Here is a 26,156-nt window from a genome sequence, read left to right as displayed (position 1 = left end):
TGCATGAGCTGCTTGTAAATCTTGGAGATTAATCCTTTGTCAGTTGCTTCATTTGCAAATATTTTCTCCCATTCTGAGGGTTGTCTTTTGGTGTTGTTTATGGTTTCCTTTGCTGTGCAAAAGCTTTGAAGTTTCATTAGGTCCCATTTGTTTATTTGTGTTTTTATTTCCATTTCTCTAGGAGCTGGGTCAAAAAGGATCTTGCTGTGATTTATGTCATAGAGTGTTCTGCCTATGTTTTCCTAAAAGGATATTTCTTAAGGAGAAATCAGGAAGACATAAAAATTCTAAATGTATACTTACCTAATTACAGAACTTCAAAATTTATGAAATAAAAACTGGCAGAGGGCTTCCCTGGTGGCGCAGTGGTTGAGAATCTGCCTGCTAATGCAGGAGACACGGCTTCGAGCCCTGGTCTGGGAAGATCCCACATGCCGCGGAGCAACTGGGCCCGTGAGCCACAACTACTGAGCCTGCGCATCTGGAGCTTGTGCTCCGCAACAAGAGAGGCCGCGATAGTGAGAGGCCCGCGCACCGCGATGAAGAGTGGCCCCCGCTTGCCGCAACTAGAGAAAGCCCTAGCACAGAAACGAAGACCCAACATAGCAATCAATCAATCAATCAATCAATAAATCTTAAAAAAAAAAAAAACTGGCAGAACTAAAGGGAGAAATAGAGAGTCATAGGTGGGGATTTTGATACCCTTCTCTCAGCAATTGATAGAACAATTTAAAGAACCAGAGTGGACAAGGAAGATTTAAACAAAATTATCAACTAACTAGATGCAGTTGCCATTTAGAAAACACCACACTCAACAACTGAGAATACACATTCTCTTCAAGAGCATATGGAGTATCGGAGGTCCTAGCTACAGCAATCAGACAAGAAAAAGAAATAAAACGTATCCAAATTGGAAGAGAAGAGCTAAAATTGTCATTATATACAGATGACATGATACTATATATAGAACACCCTAAAGACTCCACACAAAAACTACTAGAACTGATAAATGAATTCAGCAAAGTAGCAGGATACAAGATTAACATACAGAAATCAGTTGCATTTTTTTACACTAACAATGAAATATCAGAAAGGGAAAGTAACAAAACAATCCCTTTTAAAATCACATAAAAAAATACTTAGGAATAAACCTGACCAAGGAAGTCAAAGACTTACATGTTGAGAACTATAAAACATTGATAAAGGAATTTGAAGATGATTCAAAGAAATGGAAAGATATTCTATGCTCTTGGATTGGAAGAATTAATGTTGTTAAAATGGCCATACTACCTAAAGCAATCTACAGATTTAATGCAATCCCTATCAAACTATCCATGAGATTTTTCACAGAACTAGAACAAATAATCCTAAAATTTATATGGTATCATAAAAGGCCCAGAATTGCCAAAACAATCCTGTGGAAGAAGAACAGAGCAGGAGGTACAACCCCCAAATGGATCTTAGAGAATGACAATTGATTACTGTAAAGTTAACCAAGTGCTGATTCCAATTGCATCTGCTGTTCCAGATGTAATTTCATTGTTTGAGCAAATGTAACACTCCCCCTGGCACCTGATATGCAGCTACTGATCTGGCAAATGCCTGTTCCTCAAAGCCTATTAAGTAAAGAACACCAGAAACAGTTTGCTTTCAGGGGGCAAAGCCAGCAATACACCTTCACTGTCCTACCTCAGTGGTATAGCAACTCTCCAGTCCTGTGTCATAATTTAGTCCACAGTACCTTGATCACCTTTCCCTTCCAGAAGACATCACACTGGTCTTACTATGGGCCACCAAGTTACTATGCAATCTGAGCTTCCCATCATGAACTGGGTGTTGTCTGACCTACCAAGCCGTTAAGGTTGGGTTTGCACAGCACTCCATTATCAAATGGAAGTGGTATATACAAGATGGGGTTTGAGTAGATCCTGAAGGCACAAGTAATTTATATGAAGAAGTGGCACAAATACTCATGGTCCCCACTCCTGCCACATTACCTTCTCTCCCCTAGGCCATACCTATGACTTCATGGGGAGTTCCCTACAATAAGTTGGCTGAGAAAGAGAAGACTCATGCCTAGTTTACAGATAGTTCTGCACTATATGCAGGTGTCACTCAAAAGTGGATAGTTGCAACACTACAGCCCCTTTCTGGGATATCCCTGAGGGACAGTGGTGAAGGGAAATCCTTCCAGTGGGCAGAACTTCAAGCAGTGCACTTTGTTGTTCATTTTGTTTGGAAGGAAAAATAGTCAGAGGTACAAGTCTATGGTAATTCATGTTCTGTGGCCAATGGTTTGGCTGCATGGGTAAGAGCTTGAAAGTAACATGAATGGAAAATTGGTGACAATAAAGTCTGAGAAAGAGGTATGTAGATAGACTTCTCTGAATGGGCAAATAAAGTGAATATATTTGAGTTTCATGTGAATGCTCACCAAAGGGTGACCTAAGCGGAGGAGGATTTTTTAATAATCAAGTGGATAGAATAACCCTTTCTGCAATACATGTCATCCTCTTTTTCCAGCCACTCCTGCCATTTTCCAAAGGGCTCATGAATAAAGTGGCTATGGTAGCAATGAGGGAGATTATGAATGAGATCAGCAACATGAACTTCCATTCACCAAGGCCCACCTGAATACAATTACTGTTGAAGACCCAATCGGCCAGCAGCAGCGCTGAGTTCTTGATATGGCACCATTCCCCAGGCTAATTAGCTGGCTGTCTGATGGCAAGTTGATTACAATGAACCACCTCCATCATGGAAGGGGCAGTTCTTTATTCTTACTGGAATAGATACTTACTCTGGAAATGGATTTGCTTTACCTCTGTGCAATGCTTCTGCCAAAACTACCATCCATGGACTTATGGGATGTCTTATCCATCATCATGGTATTCCACACCGCATTGCTTCTGATCAAGCGACTCACTTCACAGCGATGGGCTATGTGGCAATGGGCTCATGCTTATGGATTTCACTGGTCAAACTATGTTCCTCATCATGCTGAAGCAGCTGCCTTGACAGAGTGGTGGAATGGCCTTTTGAAAACTTAGTCACAGTGCCGGCTAGGTGGCAATACCTTGCAGGACTATGGCAATATCCTCCAAGAGGCTATGTATGCTTTAAATCAGCATACAGTATGTGGTGCTGTTTCTCCCACAGTCAGAATTCATGAGTCTAAGAACCAAGGGGTGGAAATGGGAGTAGCACCACTCACTATTACCTCTAGTGATCCACCTGTAAAATGTTTGCTTCCCATCCCTGTGATTTAATGCTTTATTGGTCTGTTGATCTTTGTTCCAAAGGGAGAAATGCTTTTGCCAGGAGACACAACAATGATTCTATTGAACTGGAAGGTATAACTGCCATTCAGCCACTTTGGACTCCTCACGCCTCTGAGTCAACAGGCAAAGAAGAGGGTTACTATACTGGCTAGAGTTATTGATCCTGATTATCAAGGGAAAACTGGGCTGGTACTACACAATGGATATAAGGAAGAGAATGTCTGGAATATAAGAATCCCTCAGGGTATCTCTTAGTACTACCATGCTGTATGATTGAAGTCAGTGGAAAACTAGAACAATCCAATTCAAGCAGGACTGCTAATGGTCCAGACAGACCCTACAGGAATGAAGGTTTGGATCACACTATGAGGCAAGGAACCACAATCAGCTAAGGTGCTTGCTGCAAACAAAAGGAATATGGAAATGTAGTGTAAGAAGCTAATTATAAATACCAGCTATAACCACGTGACCAGTTACAGAAATGAGGACTATAATTGTTATGAGTATTTCTTGCTTATTTTATTAAACATGTTTATGTATATGTGTGTATATATTTTTGTTTGTTTTCTTCCCTCTCTTATCCCCATATCATCTAACATAGATATATTAATAGTTAACTTTACATAACAGTATTTAAATTAGAGGATATCAGGGAGAAGAGTGAACATCACCCAAGACCTTTTCATCCTCTTTTGGAGAAAGGATCAGTGCATTTTTGGTTATATACAGGATAGTTGTATCATGCTAGGCAAAAGTAGGGCTTTGTTATTGTCTTTATTTGGAAATTAAGTATAGTTTAAGGAGATATATATGAGCATCACATTGATAAGGGATAGACTGTGATGATCTGTTTTATGTGAACTCTGCTAGGCAATAGTCCCCAGTTATTCAATCAAACACTAATCTAGGTGTTGCTCTGAAGGTATTTTGTAGATGTGATCAACAGCTACGATCAGCTGATTTTAAGGAGATTATCCTAACTAATTTGGGTAGGCCTGACCCAATCAGCTACAAAGACCTTAAGAGCAGAACTGAGGTTTCCCTGAAGAAGAAAAAATTCTACCTGTGGACTGAAACTTCAACTCCTGCCCAGATGTTTCCAACCTGCCCTCTTTATGGCCTGTCCTACAAATTTTGGACTTGACTACCCAGCACCCAATAAGTATAAGCCAATACTTGCAATATAGCCATCTTTCTTATTCCTTCCTTAGGGGAGGCTGGTAGGGTTCTTCAGTGCTGCCGTTTTTTCTTCTGGATGGGTGCCGAGTTCCTGTGCAGGAGTTGTTCTTTCTTTCTTTTTTTTCTTTCGTTTCTTTCTTTCTTTTCTTGCTCCTTTATTTTTCTTTCTTTCTTTATTTTATTCTTTCTTTCTTTCTTTCTTTCTTTCTTTCTTTCTTCCTTCCTTCCTTCCTTCCTTCCTTCCTTCCTTCCTTCCTTTCCTCACACACACACACTCACACATACATATGTATATACACATATATTTACCCTACTAGATTCTTTTCTGCTGGAACCCTAATGCATATACTCCTCAACTCCTTTTTGAGGCCAGAAGAACCTTGATACTAATACTTGACAATAACATGAAGGAAAAGAAAATTACAGACTAATATAGCTCATGAATTATAGACACAAAAATTCATAATGAAATGCTAGCAAATCAAACGCAGCAATATAAAAAGGATAATACATCATGACCAAGTGGGGTTTATTCCAGATTGAAAGTTAGCATAATATTTGAAAATCAATCATTGAAATTCATCATTTTAACAGAATAAAAGAGAAAAGCCATATCACCATCTTAATACAGGAGCAAAAGCATTTGACATTCCACATTCACTTGTGGTAAAAATTCTCAAAAAATGAGAACTAGAAGGGACTTTTCCAGAGTGTGATAAACAGCCTCTATAAAAATCTACAGCAAATATACTTAGCAGTGAAATATTGGCTGCTTTCCCCCTAAGATGGGAACAAGGTAAAGTGTCCACTCTTACCATTTCTAGTCATCACTGAACAAAGAAGTCATAACCAGTGCAATAAAGCAAGAAAAAGAAATGGAAAGCATAAAGATCTGAAAAGAAAAAACAACACTGTCTTTATTTACAGATGGCATAATTGCTTATGTTGAATGGTGACTACAACACATACTAGCTTTGTGATCTTGGACTAATTACGTAGTATAACAGGCTTATTGTCCTCATCTGAAAGGTGGTCATACCAAGTTATGAGGATGTGATGAAATAATACACATAAAGTGTTTAGCACAATGTCAGGCTCATGTGATGTTAGTGTTGACAGTGATGGTGGTAGTGGTGGTAACTTAAATAATCCAGGACTTTATCCAGAATTTAACTTCTCTGTGCCTTGATTTCCTCATCGGTTAAACAGATAATACTATTGCCTACCACATAGTGTTCTGTGAGGATGGCAAGCAAATGCATATACCATGCTTTGAACAATGCCTGACACAAAATTAGTGTCAATAGTGTTAGCCGCTTTTATTATTATCCAATTATGTGTTCCATGTTTAGAATAATCTCATATCTTAAAACTGTTCTCTGAGAAGCCACCTTAATAGAAAGGATTTGGGATTCAATCTTCTTGGTAAGAAACATAGTGGAGCTCCTCTGAAACCCTAAAGTGATTTGTAGCCAAAGAAATTTAATTAGATTCAATAAGCTGTTATTGAAAACCTACTCTATACCAGTTGCTGCTAGGTACCTTTATACATTTTAACCTCTTTTAATCCTCAAACCAGCTTTTGGGTGGGCACTTCCTCAGGTCCATTTTATGGGAGATTGGGACACAGGGTAAATAATTTGCCCAAAGTCCCACTGCTAATAACTGACCAGGTTAAAATACCATTTCAAGGGTTCCAAGTCCAAGCATTCTCATTGCTTCTTCATCATGTACAACATAAGTAGCCCCCAGCTAACCTCACCAGATTGTGTTTATTCTTTATGTACAGATAAAATTAGTCAGTCACGAGCATTTATGCTAAATGTCCAAATTAACATTGCGAGTGTGTGTCAAAGGAATCCAAACTGTTGGTGGGGGCGGGGAAGGAGGGAGGGAGAAGGTTTCTCTCCAGTCCAAGTGATTTGGATCCATACCAGCGTATCTGCCCCCGCTTTCTAGACTCTGTGCTGTGAGAAAGAGATATCAGGGCGTATAGTAAATGGAGTCTCACCAAACTCCATACCTAATTCTTGCCGGAAAAAAACAGAAGCAGCTAAAAATGTAACCTGTGTTGGATCCCTGCACAAAGTCAGCCTTCATTAGTTATTGCTACATGTTGATCTAGAAGAAATATTTCATTAACTACACTCTTGCTGTAGATTTTATCTAGTTGCCATAGAAACTTTGGAGGAAAAGCTTGTTTTTAACCCTTGGACTAGGTTTGCCACCCAGTTTTATAGCTCTATTTAAGAGCCCCCTTATTTTAAACTCTTCCTCTTCTGCTCGCCTGTTTTCTTCTCCTATGAGACAGCTGGACAGGACCTGTTCATGACCTTCAAACTGCCCCCTAGTGTGTTTTGAAGGCACAGTTCCTGAGGGTGGATGGCAATAGCCAACAGCGCTTTTCTGTGTTTATCTGTGAGAAGGGCTCCGGTCACGACAGAATTTTTTTAAGCTGAAGTTTCACTTCATCAAAGATAAAAATGAACTTTCGTATTTCTATCTCCTCTGCCAAGTAAGCTTCCCCACCTAGCCCAAGTCCTTAAAGAAGAAGTAATGAGCCCCACCCAACTCCCCAGACAGCCCCCAAACTGGAAGTGTCTAGTTTCTAGATGCCCTGAGTCATTCTGTCCTCCCACAGGCCCCCTCCTCTCTGTTCCTAGAGTTTCCAAGTACACCACTAGGGCTGTGCTTGTCTGCACAGCTTTCCCATCCCTGAGGGATGTACACATGTATCTCAGAGCAGGAGTCTAGGCTCAGTTTACAGCCAGTTGGCTCCCAGGATGTGAACTCGTAACTGTCTCCATACTAGATGACATCTTTCTAAAGTTGTCCCTTTCTTCTCCTGTCTGGGAGCTCACTGGCACAAGTGGAAATTCTCATCTGGTTATAATTGGTTTTGCTCCACAGGAGAGAGGTGGGTGTTGGACAGTGGGTTGTATTTGGTATGTTGGGGGGGGGGGGCGGGAGGCGGGGTCAGTCAAGGCCTGGGCTTGCTCTGGTTTGGAGGGAAGGCTGAGGGCCAGATGTTGGACATTTCTGGAAGTTAGAAAATGTAAGCTGTGGAGGACAGGAAGATTGCTTCCAAGCTCTTTTAATTTTGGTCGTGGATGGAGGTGTGGTTGGGTACCATGGCTGAGAATGATCTCACATAAATAACATACTGTCCCTGCCAAGGCAGACATGGTCTCCCAGAGAGGAAGTGGAGGTAGGGCCTCATCTTTGTCCAGGAGCGTGACTGCTACTCCACGGACTTAGCCTCTCAAGGTGAGGATGAAAATTGGGTACAGTGGCCTACTAAGGACTTGGAAGTGCCAGGCAATCCCACCTTGCAGGAGTGCACCCACTTGGGAGGACGTCTTGTATTAGCATTCTCCTTCTTGTATTAGCTCTGGGGCTCTGATTATGGAGCCCTAGAGAAAGGCCTGGATGACTCCCACAAGCATAGGGAAAGATAAAAATTCATTACAAACTGTTCTGTTCCTGTGATTACTAACAAATGAGTGAGATAAGCCAGCTCATCAGTGAAACACTCCCTGGAGATGAAAGGGCTTCAGGGTTGCCAAGACAGGCAGTCTTTCCTTGGTAGAAAGTCCAAAGGTGACCACTGTGGCTGGACGGGTATCTACACCTGACTCTAGGCTACAAATATCCAGGTGAGCCCTAGATGTGGGCAAGGAGGAGTTTCAGTTGCATCTATGGGTTGCTTGTAGCTACAAACTCCTTGTTTGTCTCATTTCTGAATGCCTCTCATGCTTCAGACAAAGCTTGATGCATACAGTAGATGCTGAGCAAGTGCTTGTTAAATGTATACCAGGTTATTGGTTGTTGTCTTTGCTACACATCATAGATTTCTTTTTTTAAGTAACAACTTTATTGAGACATACTTCACAAACCATGAAATTCACCCTTTTAAAGTATACAATTCAGTGGGTTTTAGTGTATTCACAGAATTGTGTAATTATTACCACTATCTAATTTGAGAACATTTTTACCACCTCTCCCCAAAACTCTGTAACTGTTAGCCATTCTTCCCTATCCTCTATCCCTCAACCCCTGGCAACCACTAACTCAGTTTCTGTCTCTGACAACAGTTTTCTGATAATTGCGTTCCACAGTTTTATGTATTTCTGCATAAGCACACAAAGCAAAATGTCTACCCGGTCATGCTCTTCAGAAAGCATTCCCTGTGTTATCCTGGTTCTAACTAATTCAGTCTCATCCTTTCTATCACTTAAAAGAACAGATGGCTTCAGCCTTCTCCAGGCCAAGGCTGAGTCTCTGGATTGCCAAACATGTTGATGAGCTCTGAAATTCAGCCCAGAATCACAATGAAAGCAAATGTGAAATACCTGGATATCGCCAAACTAATTCAGGCCTATCCCATGCTCTAGCACCATTTAGCAGCTACATGGGTGACCCATTCTGGTGCAATGACTCTTAGTGGAAATGGAATTTGGGGCATGCCAGGTCAGTGACAGGAGGTCAGGCTTGGTCTGAAAAGGCAGCATTGAAGATGGGCAGTGGCGTCAGCCACGGGACTTCACGTGAGGAAACATCAAGTGCTGTTTTAGGAAGAGGCCCGAAATCTGAGGTTACCCTGGGAGTAGGAGGCACAGCCTGAAGATCTCAAGCCCAGGGCAGAGCTGATTCAGGATACAGGATGGGCAGCCAACTCCTGAGCACCGGAATCTGTGCAGGCTGAACAGGGTGATTCTGAGGACTATTGCCAAATAGCTGGTTGCTACCTCAGTCAGATTTATTAGCCCAGTTCAGCAGTGTTTGCCTGAGAGTGCTTTAAAGGCACCATGGGAACTTTGACACTGGGAACTGACTCACTGATAGATAACAACGTGGAGGAGGTTAGTTCTTCCTTCTGAACTTCCTTCCTTCAACAGCTTAACCTGTTTAGAAAATGAAAGTTGGTGAGAACAATTCTCCAGTTACAGGAACATCATGGCAGCTTCCCTTAGAAGAGGTGGCAAGGCTTTGTGATCTGTTTATAGTCAGTTGTTAACGTGTGGCTTTTCCAGGCCAGAATGTGAGCTTCTTGCAGAGAGAGTTGGTGTCATTTTCCTTTTTTGTATCCCAGTGCCTAGAAGTTCTGGCACATAATAACCACTCAATAAAGACTTATTTAGTGAGTGAATAAATTTCTAGTACCTGTCTCCATAAAATATATGTTCCCATTTCTTTTTCTAACTTCTCAAGGAAATAGGAGGGAACTACTAGTAGCAAAATTTTCTACAGAACTCAATGGCAAAAAGAGTACCCTTTCTCCAAGAATCACTGCATTGAGGAGGGCAATTATGGTAAAATGTAAATGTGTGCTTTTAAATATGCTACTCTTATCAGGGGAAAAAATGGTACTGCACATCCAAGGGGGAAATATGTGAGCTGAATAAAGAATAAAACAAAACAAAACAAAAACATTTGATGTGAGGCCAGGGAAACAAGCTCTTAAAATGCTGGTGCAGAGACAGCAAGTACCTCACATGCATGTGGACCCCCTTCCTCCCATGCCCATGACAGACACTGCTAATCAAGTCTAGGCTATTCTTTCCCACCAAACTGAGGCTTAGCTTCAGAATCCTTGTCAACACTGTATTTCATGCGGTCGTTACTGGGTGGTTGGTGCTGAGAGACGTAATATAAGCCATTAGTTATGGCTGAGCTGGAGCGTAGGAAGGACAGGGCGGTGAAAGAGTGTGAGGTCATTTAAGGAAGATGAGAACGGGGCCCGGGAGGAGCCCCAACAGACGGCTGAGATCTGTGGTGTGGCCCAAGCCTTCTATGTAGCTTGTTGGGTGCGTGTAGAGCAGTCTCAGCCTAACTCAAGGAATGTCCTGGGGCTGGATCCGAGACCCAGACAGAAAAAGGTCCTGTTTTCCAAGAGGCCCGAGAGGCTAAGCTAAGAAGTCAAGTCACCTGGCAAAGTCTGTTATCCCAAAGCATGAGTCCGGAAGAGCAGCCAGTTTATTGAAGGAGGAAGGAAACAGCATTAATTCTGCACCAGGCCCCATGAATAATTGAGTCTGCCCAGAAGACATGCCTGTGCTGTAAGCTGCTTGTACCCCAAGATCGCCTGCCCATGTGGAAAATGCTAGTGTTATACAATTTGATGGAGCAAACTGCTTCTGCTCCTGGGTTAGGGGTGACACGGGGACAAGGAAGGATGGATTTGTTTCTTCTGAAACAAAGGGAAGCTGGTAAAGGAAAAATCTCTCTTCTCCTGTCTTCCCAGGAGGGGACAACAGAAAATTACCTGGGTATAGCTTTTTGTTTGTCAGTAGCACCTTTGTAAACCTGAAATGTTTGCATCTATCTTCACAGCAAAGCTCCGTAGGGCATGGGTTTCAGTTTCTCCTTTGAGGTGGAGGAACTGGAACCCAGACAGGCTGCATGATGAGTTCTCTGACACACAGGAGACAGCTGGGATCAGCCTTCAGGCTCTTCTGGTTCAAGACTTGTCTGAGCTGACAGTAGAAAACATGATGCCCAATGGTTCCTAGCATAAGGTCATCAAAATAGCCCTGAAGAGAGGTGGGCAAGAACCACTATGAACCTAAGTTGAGTTTTCTATGGCATTTTTCCTCTGAGAAGCTAGAAGCATTTTGTTGCTTTACATTGAAGGGACTCAAAAGGTATATATATATATACATTTATGTCAATAACAGCCTTCTAGTATGCATGCTTGAGTACGGATCAGAAAGAGCCAGTGTACAGGCTGGCCCATCCTTTCTCAGAGGCAGTGTGGAATAAGAGAAGTTAGGAAGACCTCGATTCCAGCTTTAGCACTTAATAGCTGTGCAGCCTTAGGTAGTTATTTTCTCTCTCTGAGCAACCATAAATTTAGGATACAACTATTTACTTCTTAAGGGCTGTCCTGAGGATTAACAAGGGTTTGTAAATAGCTTGACACATAATACATGATCAATAAAGCTAAATCCATCCCTCCTGGGTCAAGACAGAGGCTGGTGGTTTTGTTCTTATAAAGTAGGCAACACAGGAGAAGCTGGTTAGAGATGGTTCTGGACTCCGGGACGTCCAGACGTCCAGGCCAAAGCTCTTTCCTCTTCTCCATCTCTCTGCTGTCTCGCCAGCCCGTAGGCTCAGGCCAGGGGTGAAGGGGGCGGTGGGGAGGAGATGGAGTGGACTCTGGCTCCCAGGGCCCTGGCTCCTAAATGGAAGCAGGCAGCTGTGTCCTGGCCTCAGGGCTGCTTTTGAGTTTATTTCAAACGAAGCACCATTTGGAGAGAATTATAATCATCTTTTTGGGAGGTGACAAAAGCATGGAAGTCTGAAGGGGGAGCTGGAATTAAGGAGAGATGAAGCAGGGAGCCACACCACAGAGGACCCTGGTCACCGGAGAATGCTCCAGAAGAGCATCAAAGCTGGTTGCTCAATGAATCCCCTTCTTGGCCCAGAAAACACACACCTGTGTCTCTGTCTCCTCCCACCCTCAGGAGCTTGGGCTCAGCCTCTGCCAGCTCCCTCAGCCAAGCCCATGGCTTGCCAGGAGGTCAGGTCCAAAACACAATTGCAACAGCAATAGTGAAGGCTGAGCAAACAGCCCCGAAATGATGATGAAAAGCTGAACCGGGGGAGCAGGCAGGCTGTCCGGGAAAGACACCAGGATGATAAATCATGGCAACCAGGCCCCGAGTTCTCTCCAGATCAGGAGCTTCGCTGCGAGTGGGGACACAAGGGAAACGGCTACTCCTCCTGAGCACATTCTGGAAAAGTGGCACCTTTTCTTTTCACGTAATACGTTCACGTGACGGTTGTCAAGACCACGATGAAAAGCCGTTAGAGGGAAGTGTGAAAGCAGAACCCTGAGGCCTTAGAGAAGGCAGTCAAAGGCTGGCATATTTTTAAAAACGAATTCTTCCCCAGCGACCCCTGGTACAGTCCTGCCCTCAGCTAAGCCTCCAGCACAGCCTGGGTTCTTTGTCCTGGAGACACTCGAAGCTCTGCAAGGTAGCTGCCCTTGAACGCCCGCCTGGAAGACAGAAGCGTGTTGCCGACGGGAGAAGGTTACCCTCCTGTGCTTGCCGGGGGAGTGAGTAAAAGCTGCACAGGAGCACAGCCCTGGGGAAGGGAAGGTTGGCCGGCAACCTCCACGAGGGGCGCCAGGACAGCACGATGACCTTCAAAGCCATCCCCTTCCTCCTCATCGGCCATCCAGCCCCTGGCCACTGGTTCCCAGGGTGCAGCCACTTGTACCTTCAGAAGAAGCAGACCTGTGGCTTTTGAAAAGCTTAAGATGCCTCTAGCTGAGGCCAGCCTGCCATTCCTTTCTCCAGAATGTTTTCCTTTTCCCCTCTTCCCATTCCTGCATCACCCTAGCCCAGGCCATGTCATCTCATTCTTGGATAATTGCAATGGCTACAGTGTGGCCTTCTCAGCACAGCTCTCTCCCCTTCAGGTTTTCCTTGCCATGACCATAAGACTTTCTTCCTTCACGACTCTTTTTATCACGAAATTCCCAATCCAAGTTTTACATCAATATCCTGTCATGCAGTATCTGGAGCCCAGACCCCTCTGCCTGGCTTTCCAAATCCTCCGTAATCCAGCTCCAGCTTCTACAGCTCGTGGAGAATCTGGACCTTCTGTTCCAGCTAAGCCAGCCTCCTCCCTGTTCCCTGTTCATGCCAGAATCATCCCCACCTCCATTTCTTATTCCTCCTTTCCGCAGTGCCCGCCTCACCCTTTCTGCCTAATCAAATTCCCCCCCCTCCTTCCAGCCCAGCTGCAGTCCCCTTCACTCCTTGCCTTACAGGACTTCCTAGGCCCCCATGCTCTCTCGCTCCTCTGAATTTCAGCTGAAATCAGCAGCTCAAAGAGGCTCTTGATGAGCTTCTGATTGTCTCATTTGTCTGGCTCATCTGCAAGGGATTTGAGAGCAGGGCCACTGCTCATATCCTTCAATGACCTCAGGAGAACCAGGACAGAGCATGGTGTTCCCACATAAAAGGGACACAATTCATACTTGTTGGCTCTACAAAGTAGGGTGACCTTGAATTACAGTGAGATCATTCATTCAACAAATGCCTATTGAATACCTACTGTGTGTCACGATCTGCGCTGGAGATCAAAGTGTGAGAAAGATGGGGAACTAATAGGCCAGTGGGAAACATAGTTAAACAAGCAGTTACAACACAGACTGGCAATGAAGACTCTCTGACTGGGAGCGAATAGCATGCTACAGGGTACAGAACGAGGGCAACTCTTCTCCTAGGCTTGGGAGATCATGGAATGCTTCCCATGGTTGGTGTTTCTTAAAATAAGACCTTGAGTTAGCTGGTTATGGGTGTTAGGGAGAATGAAAGAAGAGTATTTTCAAAGAACTGAAAGATTTAATGTAGCTTGATCATTTCTAGGATTGTCACCTTGGCTTTCCTCTATTTACTTAAACGGCCTCTTGCCATAAATAGTTATTAAATGATAATGTAATTATCTGTCTGTATCTACTGACCTATCGATTCTATCCATCTATATATTCCTAGCCAAGAACACACAAGTCCTTTGTACTTGCTAGACATGGTCTGGGGAGGAGCACAAGCATACATATTTTATAGCATCTCCGTAGCTTTTCATTCTTAGCTGCCTGAGATGTTTGGGATAGTGTTTCTTACAAATGGAAGGTGGGGAGGAAGGGGGATGGGAGAGGGATGGATTGAGCTCTCTCTTACAGAACATTCCAGCCCATTGGTTTCACGCAGTTTATTGCTATTCATAGCATTCCATTTTCATCCAAAATGTGGGAATGATCTGACTGCCAAGCTATTATGGATAAAATGAAGAGACTGCCTATGTACAAATCTGTATTCTCTTTCTATTACCAAGAGCCAAAGGTCTAAGGCCCATCCCAGCTAGATTTTCACATGTTCAGACTAGCAGGGTAGTTCCTTGAATAGAAAGAAAGCAAGATTTACACATTTCTCAGAACAGAGTCACAGCCTGGATGTACTGGCATTTTATTATGCTACTTCTGGATTATTTATTTAATATTGTTTCATTAAATTTTCAAACAACACAGGTGGTTTTTACCAATAAAACATGGAATGCCAGGGTATGAAAATGGACGGTTAAATTCAACTAATATTTTTGTTCCTGAAAGAAGTATAATGTTTGTGTATTTATGTGGGAAAATAGATACTATTTTGTGACCAAAGATCCTTTCAGTCACATTGAGACCATCCTCTCTGTGGACCTGTGAGTACAGCGCATGGTGCCGCCTACCAAACTGAGCTCTACCCCGATCTGTCCAAGCAACACAGCCTTCCACTGCCGTGCAGAGGGATGGCTGGACCTCAGCATCTTGTGCTAAGTATTCAGGGCACAGACATCAAACTCCTCTTTGTTTTCCATGGGATGGCAAAAGGCTGGGAAACACACTCAGGGCCCCGCACCTCTATTGACTGGTTTGGAAACAGGAAGGCCCTGGCTGCAATATTCAACCGCATTAAATGCCCGGCATTATCCAGAGCCCTGAACATGGGTTCATTGTCTGGCTGGTCTTTGCCGCTGAATGCGCTGGAGAAAGGCCGTGCGTAATTAGGGACCGCCTGGTGAAAAGGGCTTCGCTCACACCACATGCCCAGTTTTTGTCCTTAGAGGAGGGTGTCAATCTGAGAAAGGGTGAGCCCCTAGGGAGAGACACTTATAAACGATTTTGAGGAGGGGTGGCTATCTTGTTACGGTGACTTTGGGGTGTGGAGAAGATTCCTGGTCAGAGTTTAGATTTAGGCCAGGACAGCTGCCAGTGAGAGAACCTAACAGAACTCTGTTGTTGACAACTGTGCATGGTGAGCTGTGGGCTCCTGTGCTGGGGGACCAGGATGTGTTTTTCTAATAAATTCTTCCCAGTCGGATGTGAATCGTTTCCAGGTACTTAGATGACTCAATGACTTAATATTTCATTTTAAACCATGCTCTGCACAGGAAACAAGGCTGACATTACTGGGATTTTTAGACTTTAGATGTGCCTCATCCAGCCAGGTTGGTTTCAAACCCTGAGGTAGCATTACAGAAATATTTCTTATGAACATTAATAAATAACCCACAGTGTTCTTTAGAAAAGCAGAATCAGTCTTTTCAATGACATGAAAAAGCTTTGAAATGAGGGGAATGTGGAGGTTTTCAGCGCTCTTTAGCATAAATTCAATCTCTCTGAGTGGAGGGTATCCCCCCCCGCCCCCTTATTGCCAGCTTTCCTTTGCTAGACCACAAGCCTCCTTTAATTCCCGGACCCTTTAGCTTGTAATTTTTTAAGTAGCCAAATACGTTCCCTTTCAGGAGGATCCCAATAATCTGAACAAGCTAACAAGCTTTCTTTCCCTGTCCTTTGCTCCTAGCATAAATGTGGTTTCCGAGCTGACTCTGGTACCTACCTCAGCAGCTCTGCTTCCCCTGCCCCACAGTCTGGCTGTGGAGATGTAAGCTCAGAGCTTTGTCCAGGCTCGGCTGTGCTGAGACCAGCTGTTGTGATTTAACCATGAACAAACTCAGAACCTTAGCCTTTGAAGAGAACCTGAAAGTTGTTTGGTTCAATGACCTTCCCCAAGTTATCTCCTCTCTAGTTGAAATCCTCACTAATTTGTAAGATGGTCTCTGTATCAGTTGACATTGCTAACTGCCATAAAGCTCTCCCACCCACCACCCCAGTGATTCTACTTCAGTCATCCCATTTCCTGTATCTATCCTTGGTACAGCCCTCTCCAGAATGATCATAGCTAGTTGCTTATATATCATTTTCCTCTGCTGAAGTCTTGAAGGCAGTAGCCCTGTCTTATTCATCTTTGTATCCCCATTGAACAACAGCTGAAAAGAAATGGGCAATTCTTTCACTTCAGCACTAATTCATCTCACTCTATCAGTCAACCAAACCAATCTATTTAACTATTTCATAGTTCAATCCACATTTCTCCAACTTGCTTGAAAAAATATCATGAAAAATCCTGTCAAAAAGCCTTCTAAAACCCAAACATATTCCCCTGATCTTTGGGTTTAATATTTCAGTTTAAAAAGTGGAACTGAACTTGATTTGTGATGATTTCTTTTTACTAAATCCATCTTAGAACCTGGTAATCATGTCTCCCCTGTCTACATTTTAACAAACTATTTGTTAGATAACCCATTCTAGAAATATGCCAGTGGCTAATGTTAAGATCACCAGTCCGCAGTTTGCAGAGTCCACCTCTGAAATTTGGGGGGTACCAATTTCTCCCTCTGACCTGTGGCTATTCATTCCTTGGTAACTTGTTCAAAAACTGTTAAAAAGTTGTTCCTTGGGCTTCCCTGGTGGCACAGTGGTTGAGAATCTGCCTGCCAATGCAGGGGACACGGGTTCGAGCCCTGGTCTGGGAAGATCCCACATACCGCGGAGCAACTAGGCCTGTGAGCCACAACTACTGAGCCTGCGCGTCTGGAGCCTGTGCTCCACAACAAGAGAGGCCGCGATAGTGAGAGGCCCGCGCACCGCGATGAAGAGTGGCCCCTGCTCGCCGCAACTAGAGAAAGCCCTCGCACAGAAACGAAGACCCAACACAGCCAAAAATAAATAAATAAATAAATAAAATTTTAAAAAAAAGTTGTTCCTTAATCATATATGTCAATTGTTTTGGTTCCCTGGAAAGTAATTTATCTGGCCTTGGAGACCTGAATGCATTTCAAATGGCCAGCTGCTCTCAATATCTTTGTCCTCAATTGAGGCTTTACCTCATCTGTCTAGGATGTGTCCTCACCAATGAAGGGAGATAAAAATCAATTCATTCCTGCCCATGGGGATAGTATAACTCTGGGAGGTGGAGTGTGGTGAGTCTGGAGCATTCCCGCCAGCTAGTGGCAGAGGTGGATTTACTGTGAAGCTCATGAAGCTTAATCTTCAGAGTGCCTTACTAATTGTGTATTCTTTTTCTTAAAATTGTTCTGTTAAACTGTGTAACCTTCAAAGCACAGACATGTGGATCTGCCCTTAAGTCTTGTGTAAGGTCACATATTATGCTTCTACTGGAAGTGTTCTTATGGGTATTGCAAATAACCGGTCTATCAAAGCAAGAATAGAAAATATAGGGGTGTTTTATGGGCTAACCAGGAGGCTTGAAACACTCAGCACTGATACATACTACCATTTCACCAAGACTTTAGGAAATTCACTTAACCTTACTGTTGTTTCATTCTCTTACCCACAACATGGGGAAAATAATCCTTCTTTCAGTCTTAGTTGATACTCATTCAATGCTGACCCACTATAGGTATACCTCACTTTACAATAATATGATAAATAAAAAGAAATATTTGTTGACATTATACATATTAAACAGAAAAATTAACCCGGCATAATGAGCATTTATTCTACAAGGGAATTAATTTAATTAATGAGCACTGAATTTTAAAAAAGAATATGAGATTTGCAGTAAGGAGAACTGACTTCTGAACACAAGCCAGGAAGCAGTGGAAGGTTGAGTGTGCCCCTGCACCCTCATGAATCTTAGTTCCTGCATCTGGAAAATGGAGATGACAACACTTCCTCACAAAGATGTTGTGGCAGTTGATACCAAATATACTAAAATGCTCTGTAAATTGTAGAAGCGATTTATAGATGTATGGTGTTATTATTGCCTTAAACCATCAAAATTATGATGGATTTAAAAAATCCAACCTACACAAAATTTCCTGAAGTACAGACTGTACATACTATTGGCAGTCATGTAGGGCAGGAGTTAAAAATTTAGTGAACGACAATGCAAATATCAAATGTTATACAGATAAATATCAGTTTAAAAATCAATAAAATATCCTACCTCAAGAGCACATCTCTCTGATCCAGACCCAACTCTTTCCATTCAGCACAGTAGAAAAGCTAGTGATGTTGGGAGTCATACTGGGAGTTCAGGATCAGTAGACTTGTTATCCGACCTTGTTATGGAATAAACATTCCGTCAGTTCCTTCTTTACTGTGTCCCAAAGTCTGGGATATTTTGTTGATACTTCCCAGCCCAGGAAAATGTCTCTCTAGAGTTCCAAAGTTCTTGCACCTGAGGGTTCTGTCTTCTTTTGTTTACCCATAATATCACAAATTTCCAACTTGAGGATGTCCCTCCATTCAGAGAAACAACCTTGGACAATAGTCGCAGGTTGCCCTTGAGATGCTTAAGCTCCTACCTGGCAGGAGGAATTTTACAACTGTTTCCTTTCAAAGGTTGCCAGGAGATTTGAGAAGGCTTCAAGCCTCTTTTAGACATTTCCAAGCACCTTGCTTGCAGGACTAATCTGTTGAGTTGGAAGGCTATTGCTTGGCTTTGCTTAGCTCAGTTTAACAGCAATTTAAACATAGATTCCGCTCCTCACAATCTGTCGTTCTACAAGGAAGGCCTCATTTCACAAAGTTCCACGCAGAGTACAGCTTCTAGGCTCGAGAGAGACAACTGCATTCATTATCGCCAGCCCTGACTTTCATTTCAGCGAGGAATCCTGTTTCAGTTCATTATCTCTCAGAGTTCCGGCTTCATCAGTCTCCATTAGGAAGTACCTTGCCTTTCTGCCAAGAGGCACTGAAGGTGAGTGGCCCAGTTCCCTGCCTCAGGGGCCAGCTGCCAGCAGCCCCCCGCTCCCCCCTCCCTGCAGCCAAGCACCTCACCCTCCACCTGTAGGCCAGAAACCCAACTTCCCTCATTAGGGAGAACGTCTTTTCTGAAATTACCTTCTGACACGTGGAGTTCGGAGAGCATGCTCTCTACGTTCCTCCCTGTTTCCTTTCACCCGTGCCATGGAGGGTTACCTCACAACTCTCCTCTCACCTCAAAACTCTGATCCCGAAAAGGATCTAGACTGGGGGTTCAACCCACCTTTCTTTCCCTTCGCTGAGTTTAGTAAAACAAATAGAAAACCAGACCCTGTGTAGCATGAAACATCAAAGCTTTGTCCAAAGAGACAGTGCACACAAGCAACAGAAAGGTGATTGTTTTGCAGACTTTCCACTCAGAAGGATTTAAAGCCACCTCAGCCCGGCTCAGGAGGGACTTCATGCAGCCTCTTACAGGATGGAGTCAGGAACCGCCCAATGGAGCTGCCCCCTTTCCCCTCAGATCTCTCTATCACCTTCATACACACCAGCTTCAGCTGTGCCTTCATTCCCAACAGCCAGCACCTGCTTCTCATGTAAAGGCCCACCCTCAGGCCTGCACACAGACAGCTGGAAGTGATGGGGAATTTCTGTCCTGGGGAGGGAAAGGGGGAGGGGGAGGACTTAACAACCAATGACTGTTGATTAGGTGGAAGATATTCCAGCGCCTTGCCCATCCCTTCCTGATGAAGACAACTCTGAGGTATGACCTCCTCTCTCTCCAAGAGCAACTCTGTGGGACTTCACTTGATATTTTCCTATACCTCCCTTCCTGATCGACCTCCCTGCCAATTTTTCCTGGGAATGCTTCCTAATAAATCTCTTTCACATGATCCTTATCTCAGCAGCAGCCTCTGAGGAGCCGAACTTAAGACATCCCAGGATGAAGCCAAGAGGCTGCAAAAAGGGAAGAGAGAGAAAAACAAGTCTCCAACAGTTGGGAGCCGGAGATGTGGATGGAGGGAAATGAGAGAGGAGGGCTTGATAGAAAGGGCTAGATAGTTTTTAGACCGAAACTAAAGAAAAATTTTGTACAATCTTCCAGATCCCACATGTCTTCTAATATGTGTGTGTGTGTGTATACATGTGGTGTATGATTTTCCTTTCCCCTTTCTCTTTCTGTCAAAGAATTGCACTGCATGCCCTTTGGATATTATAGGCATAACTAAAGAGTTGCATGTTATTTTAACCTAAAATATATTTTCTTTATGCTTTCTTAATTTTGGTAACAACAAAACAGCTCTCACAGGAAATAAAATAAATGAAAATACAGTTTAAAGAAGTGACATTATATGAGCCTCTAGCAAAGTAACTCTAGGGTATGACAGAAAGAGGTGGTGGGAATGGAGAGGCATCTTCTTTCTGGGTTAACAGAGGTACCCATTTGATCCTCTTGCCCCTGAGCTGTGAGGGACAGCCCTGTCTTGGTAGTGGGTTTGAGAGTCTTAGCTGAGACTCTTACCCTCCATGTCTCCTTTCTCTGATTGTGATATGAATGATGGTGATGAAAACATCATCCATTATATCATGTTTACAGGGTACCAGTGCTCAAATGTATTAATGCATTTAACTCTTGCAATGATCCTTTGAGCAGCTATTGCTATCTTCATTTCACAGATGAGGAAACCGAGGCACAAAGAAATAATATAGCCAAAATCTGCACTGGTACATAAAAAGATGCTCAACATCACTAATAATCAGGGAAATGCAAATCAAAACCACAATGAGCTATCACCTCACACCTGTCAGAACAGGTATCATCAAAAAGACAAAAGGTAACAAGTGTTGGCAAGGGTGTAGAGAAAAGGGAATTCTTGTGCACTGCTGGTGGGAATGTAAATTGGGGCAGCCACTATGGAAAACAGTATGGAGATTCCTCAAAAAGTTAAAAATAGAACTACCATATAAATCCAGCGATTCCACTCCTGGGTATTTATCTGAAGAAAATGAAAACATTAACTCAAAAAGATTTATGCAACCTCATGTTCATTGAAGCATTATTCACAATAGCCAAGACATGGAAACAACCTAAGTGTCCATCAGTGGGTAAATGGATAAATACAATGTGATTTACTCAGAACAGAATATTATTTAGCCATAAAAAGAATGAAATCTTGCCGTTTGCAACAACATGGTAACTTTGGGGGCATTATGCTAAGTTAAAGAATTCAGCAGAGAAAGATAAATACCATATGATCTTTAAGAAAAAAAGCAGCTCATAGATACAGAGAACAGATTGATGGTTGCCAGAGACAGAGGGTGGGGTGGGCAAAATGGGTAAAAGGGGTCAAAAGGTACCAACCTACGGTTATAAAATAAATAATTCATGGGGACGTACAGCATGGAGACCATAGTTAATAATACTGTATTGCATATTTGAAAGTTGCTAAGAGAGTAGATCTTAAAAGTTCTCATCACAAGAAAAACATTTTTGTAACTAAGTATGGTGATGAGTGTTAACTAGACCCATTGTGGTGATCATTTCACAATATATACAAATATCAAATCATCTTGTACACCTGAAACTAATATACTGTTATATGTCAATTATTCCTCAATAAAAAAGTAAGATAAAATGAAACAAAAGAAAATCTGCTTTTTCCTACTTCGCACAGTTGTTGTGAGGAACAAATAAAGTAATGGATATGAAAACACTTTGACAATTCTAAGGTACCATACATGGTATACAGTATTTGCATTACTGTTGTAGTTATTATTGACCAGGTTAACAGTTGCCATCAGAGCTACCGACCTATCCAGGTTATAAAAAACCTTTCCCTATAGGTCTTATAAAACCAAAAGGCTATATTCCTGACCAGGGTTCAGTGGGGCATAGTTTACCTGTGGAAGGTGTTTACTTGGGGTTTACAAGGCTTTTCCTGTCTGTAGTGTGGGCCTCAATTTGCACCTAATGTCTCTCTCTACTCCAGTGTCTAGTTGTATCTGGAAGACTGGCAAAGTGGGCTCACCAGGGAGCTCCTGAGGGGACCCATGAGAGGAACAGTAGAGATATTTCTTGGCCCTGCCCTTAGCCTCTGTCATGGGTTGAATTATGCCCCCCAAAAGATGTTGAAGTTCTAACCCCCAGTACCTGTGAATGTGACCTTATTTGGAAATAGGGTCTTTGTAGAAGGTCAAATTAAGATGAGGTCATTAGGGTGGGCCCTAATCCAATATGACTCGTGTCCTCATAAAAGGGAAGACTTAAGACACAGAGACAGACATGTACAGAAGGCAGATGATGTGAAGACACAGAGAGAATGCCATATACAAGCCAGGGATGCTCAAGGCTACTAGAAACTAGGAGAATAGCATGGAACAGATCTTTCCCTCACAGCCTTCAGAAGGAACCAACACTACCAACTCTTTGATCTCAGACTTCTAGCCTCCAGAACTGAGACAATAGATTTCTATTGTTTAAGCCACCCAGTTTGTGGTACTTTGTTACTAACACAGCCTCCTTTGTTACTTTGTTGTGGTACTTTGTTAGTAATACAGTTAATATAATAAATTAATACAGCCTCCCATTGATAAGCTGCCTCTGCTCCCTGCCCCTGACAGAGAAAGCAGGACACCCTTGTAACCTCCTGCCCTGGGTCAAAGCTATGGGGAAGAATGCGGGAAAGAGTTCTGAGCCAAGGACAACCAATCCCCAGGCTCACCAGGACCCGGGACTGCTGCAGCCCGGCTCAGAGAGATGACTCAGGACCAGCCCGTGCCCTGTCCAACAAAAGGAAGTTGAAGTGGGTGGTGGGTGCTAAAGTTGGAAGCCCATGGAGACCCTGGCATGTGGCTGCCATTTTGGGTTGTGTACAAGATGAGTAAGCAGAGGCAGCTGGTCAAGAGAAAGTAAAGAGAATGGAGAGAGGTGAAGCTGATGAGAAAGACAGAAAGAGAGACAGACACACAGAGAGACAGAGAAAGACTGGCAGGGCCATAGGGCTGTCTTGTTTCTACCCTTCCCGAAGCCAGATTTCGCTGGGTTCCCTCATGTATATCCTTTCATAAATTCCCCCTTTTTTCCTCTGGTAACTTGATTGTTCTCTTTCTTGCACCTAGAGTGGCCTGAGTATGACAGCTCAGAACAGAAACATCAATCCCTGGAGAAGAATGATACTTAGTAAAGCAGTGATTTGGAAATTTTATTAAATCCAGCTCCCCATGTTCTCCTGGCTTAATCTGAGAAATGGCAGAGTAAGTGGATTAAAAGCTAAAAATAAGTAAGTCATGGTGATGTAATGTACAGCATGGTGATTATAGTCAATAATATTGTATTGCATATTTGAAGGTTGCTAAGAGACTAAATCTTCAAAGTTCTCACCGCAAGAAAAAACTTTTTTGTAACTTTGTATGGTGACAGATCGTAACTAGACTTATTGTGGTGATTATTTAACAGTGTATACAAATATTGAATCATTAGGTTGTACACCTGAAACTAATGTTATATGTCACTTATACCTTAATAAAAATAATTTAAAAAAAAAACTAAAAAATTGCTTTAGGTAAAAGCCCGAAGATACTAGGCACAAGGTAGAATTGTTTTGGAACCCTGGAACAAAGTATAACCCAAAAAGGGCATGGGGTTGAAGCCTGGAATGTTCCAGGGTCCTTTTTCTGAAGAGCCTTGCAGACCAGGTGAAGCAGTTTGGCCTTCTCCCAGAGAAGGAGAGTGGCCCAAACTGATATGCATTTCAGAAAGATGAGGACAGCAGCAGGGTGAGAATGGAGGAGAGGGGGACAAGATTAGAGGTAGGCAGTATGATTAAGAGGCTGTCGCAGGAATCCAGCCGTGAGATGATGGTGGCCTTAGATGAGGACAGGACCCTGGAGGAGGAAAGAGGAAGGGACTGAGTTAAGAGGTGTTAAGGCGGAAACCTGAGTGGACTTGGTGAATGTGGAGCTGAGGGGAAGGAGGAATGGATAAGGACGTGAGGTCATGCGAGGTGACTGGTGGGCAGAGGTGGGACCCTGGGGCCAAGGACCGAGGAGCAGGAGCAAGTCCCTGACATTTAAGACCCGGTTCTGCGGTGTGGCCCCCGTCCCTAGGGACCGAAAGCATATGCCATCCCTCCAACAGCAGAAAAGCTCCTTTTCAGGCTGCTGCCTGCCTGGAGCCTCTCACTGGTGCTCTGTGTTTACACATTCAGGAGAATTGAATCTCCCATAATCGTATATGTGACAAAGGCCTCGCTATAAGCAACATTAATGAAGACAAATGAATGAGCCAAATGCTGCGGCTTGCACAGCAGCTCCCAGGGCCCTGCCTCGCAGGGAGGCTGCTTTGTGGGGGAAGCTCATTTCTGGCTGGGCCGCCGCTCTTGCATTGCCTGACGGAGATGTATGAGAACCCTCCCACCACGGGGCGACTCAGCCACTGCCTGGCCAGTGGGGGCAGGCCTCGCAGGGGGGTTTTAAGGGACTTCAAGAAGAGTCTTAGAATGTGTTTACACATTTTTGTGAAAGCTATCTTAGGGGAGATAGGCAAGTAGAGATTAGCTGGACACAGTGGTCTGATCGCGTTAAATAAACAAGCTCCCTGCATCCTCGTGGCTGCTGATTGGGAAAGCAGCTATTAGAATTTCATTCCAGCCAGTGAGTGACCACACCCCAGAAGGCATCTTGCTGAGTGCCATGAACCAGTCCTGCATCCAGGATGGGGTTGGCTCTTAGCTGAATTCTCTTCTCCCCTTTAAGGCCACTTATATCCGCTCATCCATTTCTCTTTGTGACGGAACAGAAAATATTCAACTATGGGACTTTTACTCCAACCTCTCCTGGGGGGAGAATCACAGCCAGTAGAAAAAAAGAAGGTATTTATAAATCAAGCAGCATGCCACTGGGGCTGGTGAAGCGGCCGTGGCTCTGTTCTGGCCCCGGATGGCAGGGGTGGACAGGCTAGGTGTTGATGCTTAGAAGCAGCTCAGACAACCTCTAGAGGAGGTTGCATGGTCCAAGGTCCAAGGTGCATGTGGTGAGAGGACACGATAAACTGCCCCATTAACAGGCAGAGGTGCTTGTTGTAAAAGCACCCGGACCTGGCAGCAGGGAGAGTCTCACCACCGTTCCGGCATCTGCTCTGTGTAATTCAGGAGACTGCATGCAGGACAATGTCTCTCTCCCAAGGGATGTCTCCAACAAGACATTATAAAAAGGTGCCCCTCATCAGAGTTGAAATGAAACATTCTCAGGATTTCCCATCACGAATTAAACCAGCCAATTTTCCTAGACCAAGATGAAGGGATTTGAAACTAATTAATCAGTGCAGAGATCAGATCAGCCAGTGACAGTGAGACAATGGGATGAAAACTTGGTAAGTCAGTGTGAGGCCTGCCTGAATTCAAACAATGAAATAACACTGGGGCTCATCCCCTGTGGAAGAAATTCCAGTTGCTCGGTGAAAAGAAGTAAGTTGGGTGACAGATCCACTGTCCCCAGCAATCTTCTTCAGGGAATATCCTCTTAATGACACTCAGATTGATTTTCCATTGCCGGAAGGAAGAGAAGGAAGTAGAAGTGATCAGAGAACATAAATAACTTTTAATAAAGCCTGGCAGGCTGCCTGTGTACGGGAGAAATGAACAACAAAAATAATGCACAAGTTTCCAGCATCAACAGGGTGAGTATGAGTCAATAAAATTGGGATGGGACACACTCTGGCGCATCTTACCACTTTGCTTAGCCAGCAGCCACAACCTTGAGGTGCAGGCATGTAGTGGGGCCCATCTCTCAGGCTCCAGTTTCCTCCTCTCCTAGAACAAAGGGTTGGGCCAGATGAACTCCAATGCCCCTTCTGGCTTAAATGTGCTACTATTTTTTACTGTTCCAGAGCCACTCTGAGAGGGGCCCAAGTCAGCACTGATCGAGAATTGGCCATAATTGTGTCATGGGAAGACACAGAGTCTTGCCTGGCTTTATTAAAAGTTATTTATGGGGGCTTCCCTGGTGGCACAGTGGTTGGGAATCTGCCTGCCAGTGCAGGGGACACGGGTTCGAGCCCTGGTCCGGGAAGATCCCACATGCCGCGGAGCAACTGGGCCCGTGAGCCACAATTACTGAGCCTGCGCGTC

Source organism: Balaenoptera musculus, chromosome 2 (genome assembly GCF_009873245.2).
Source record: "Balaenoptera musculus isolate JJ_BM4_2016_0621 chromosome 2, mBalMus1.pri.v3, whole genome shotgun sequence".
Taxonomy (NCBI): Eukaryota; Metazoa; Chordata; class Mammalia; order Artiodactyla; family Balaenopteridae; genus Balaenoptera; species Balaenoptera musculus.
This window is presented reverse-complemented; position numbering follows the sequence as displayed.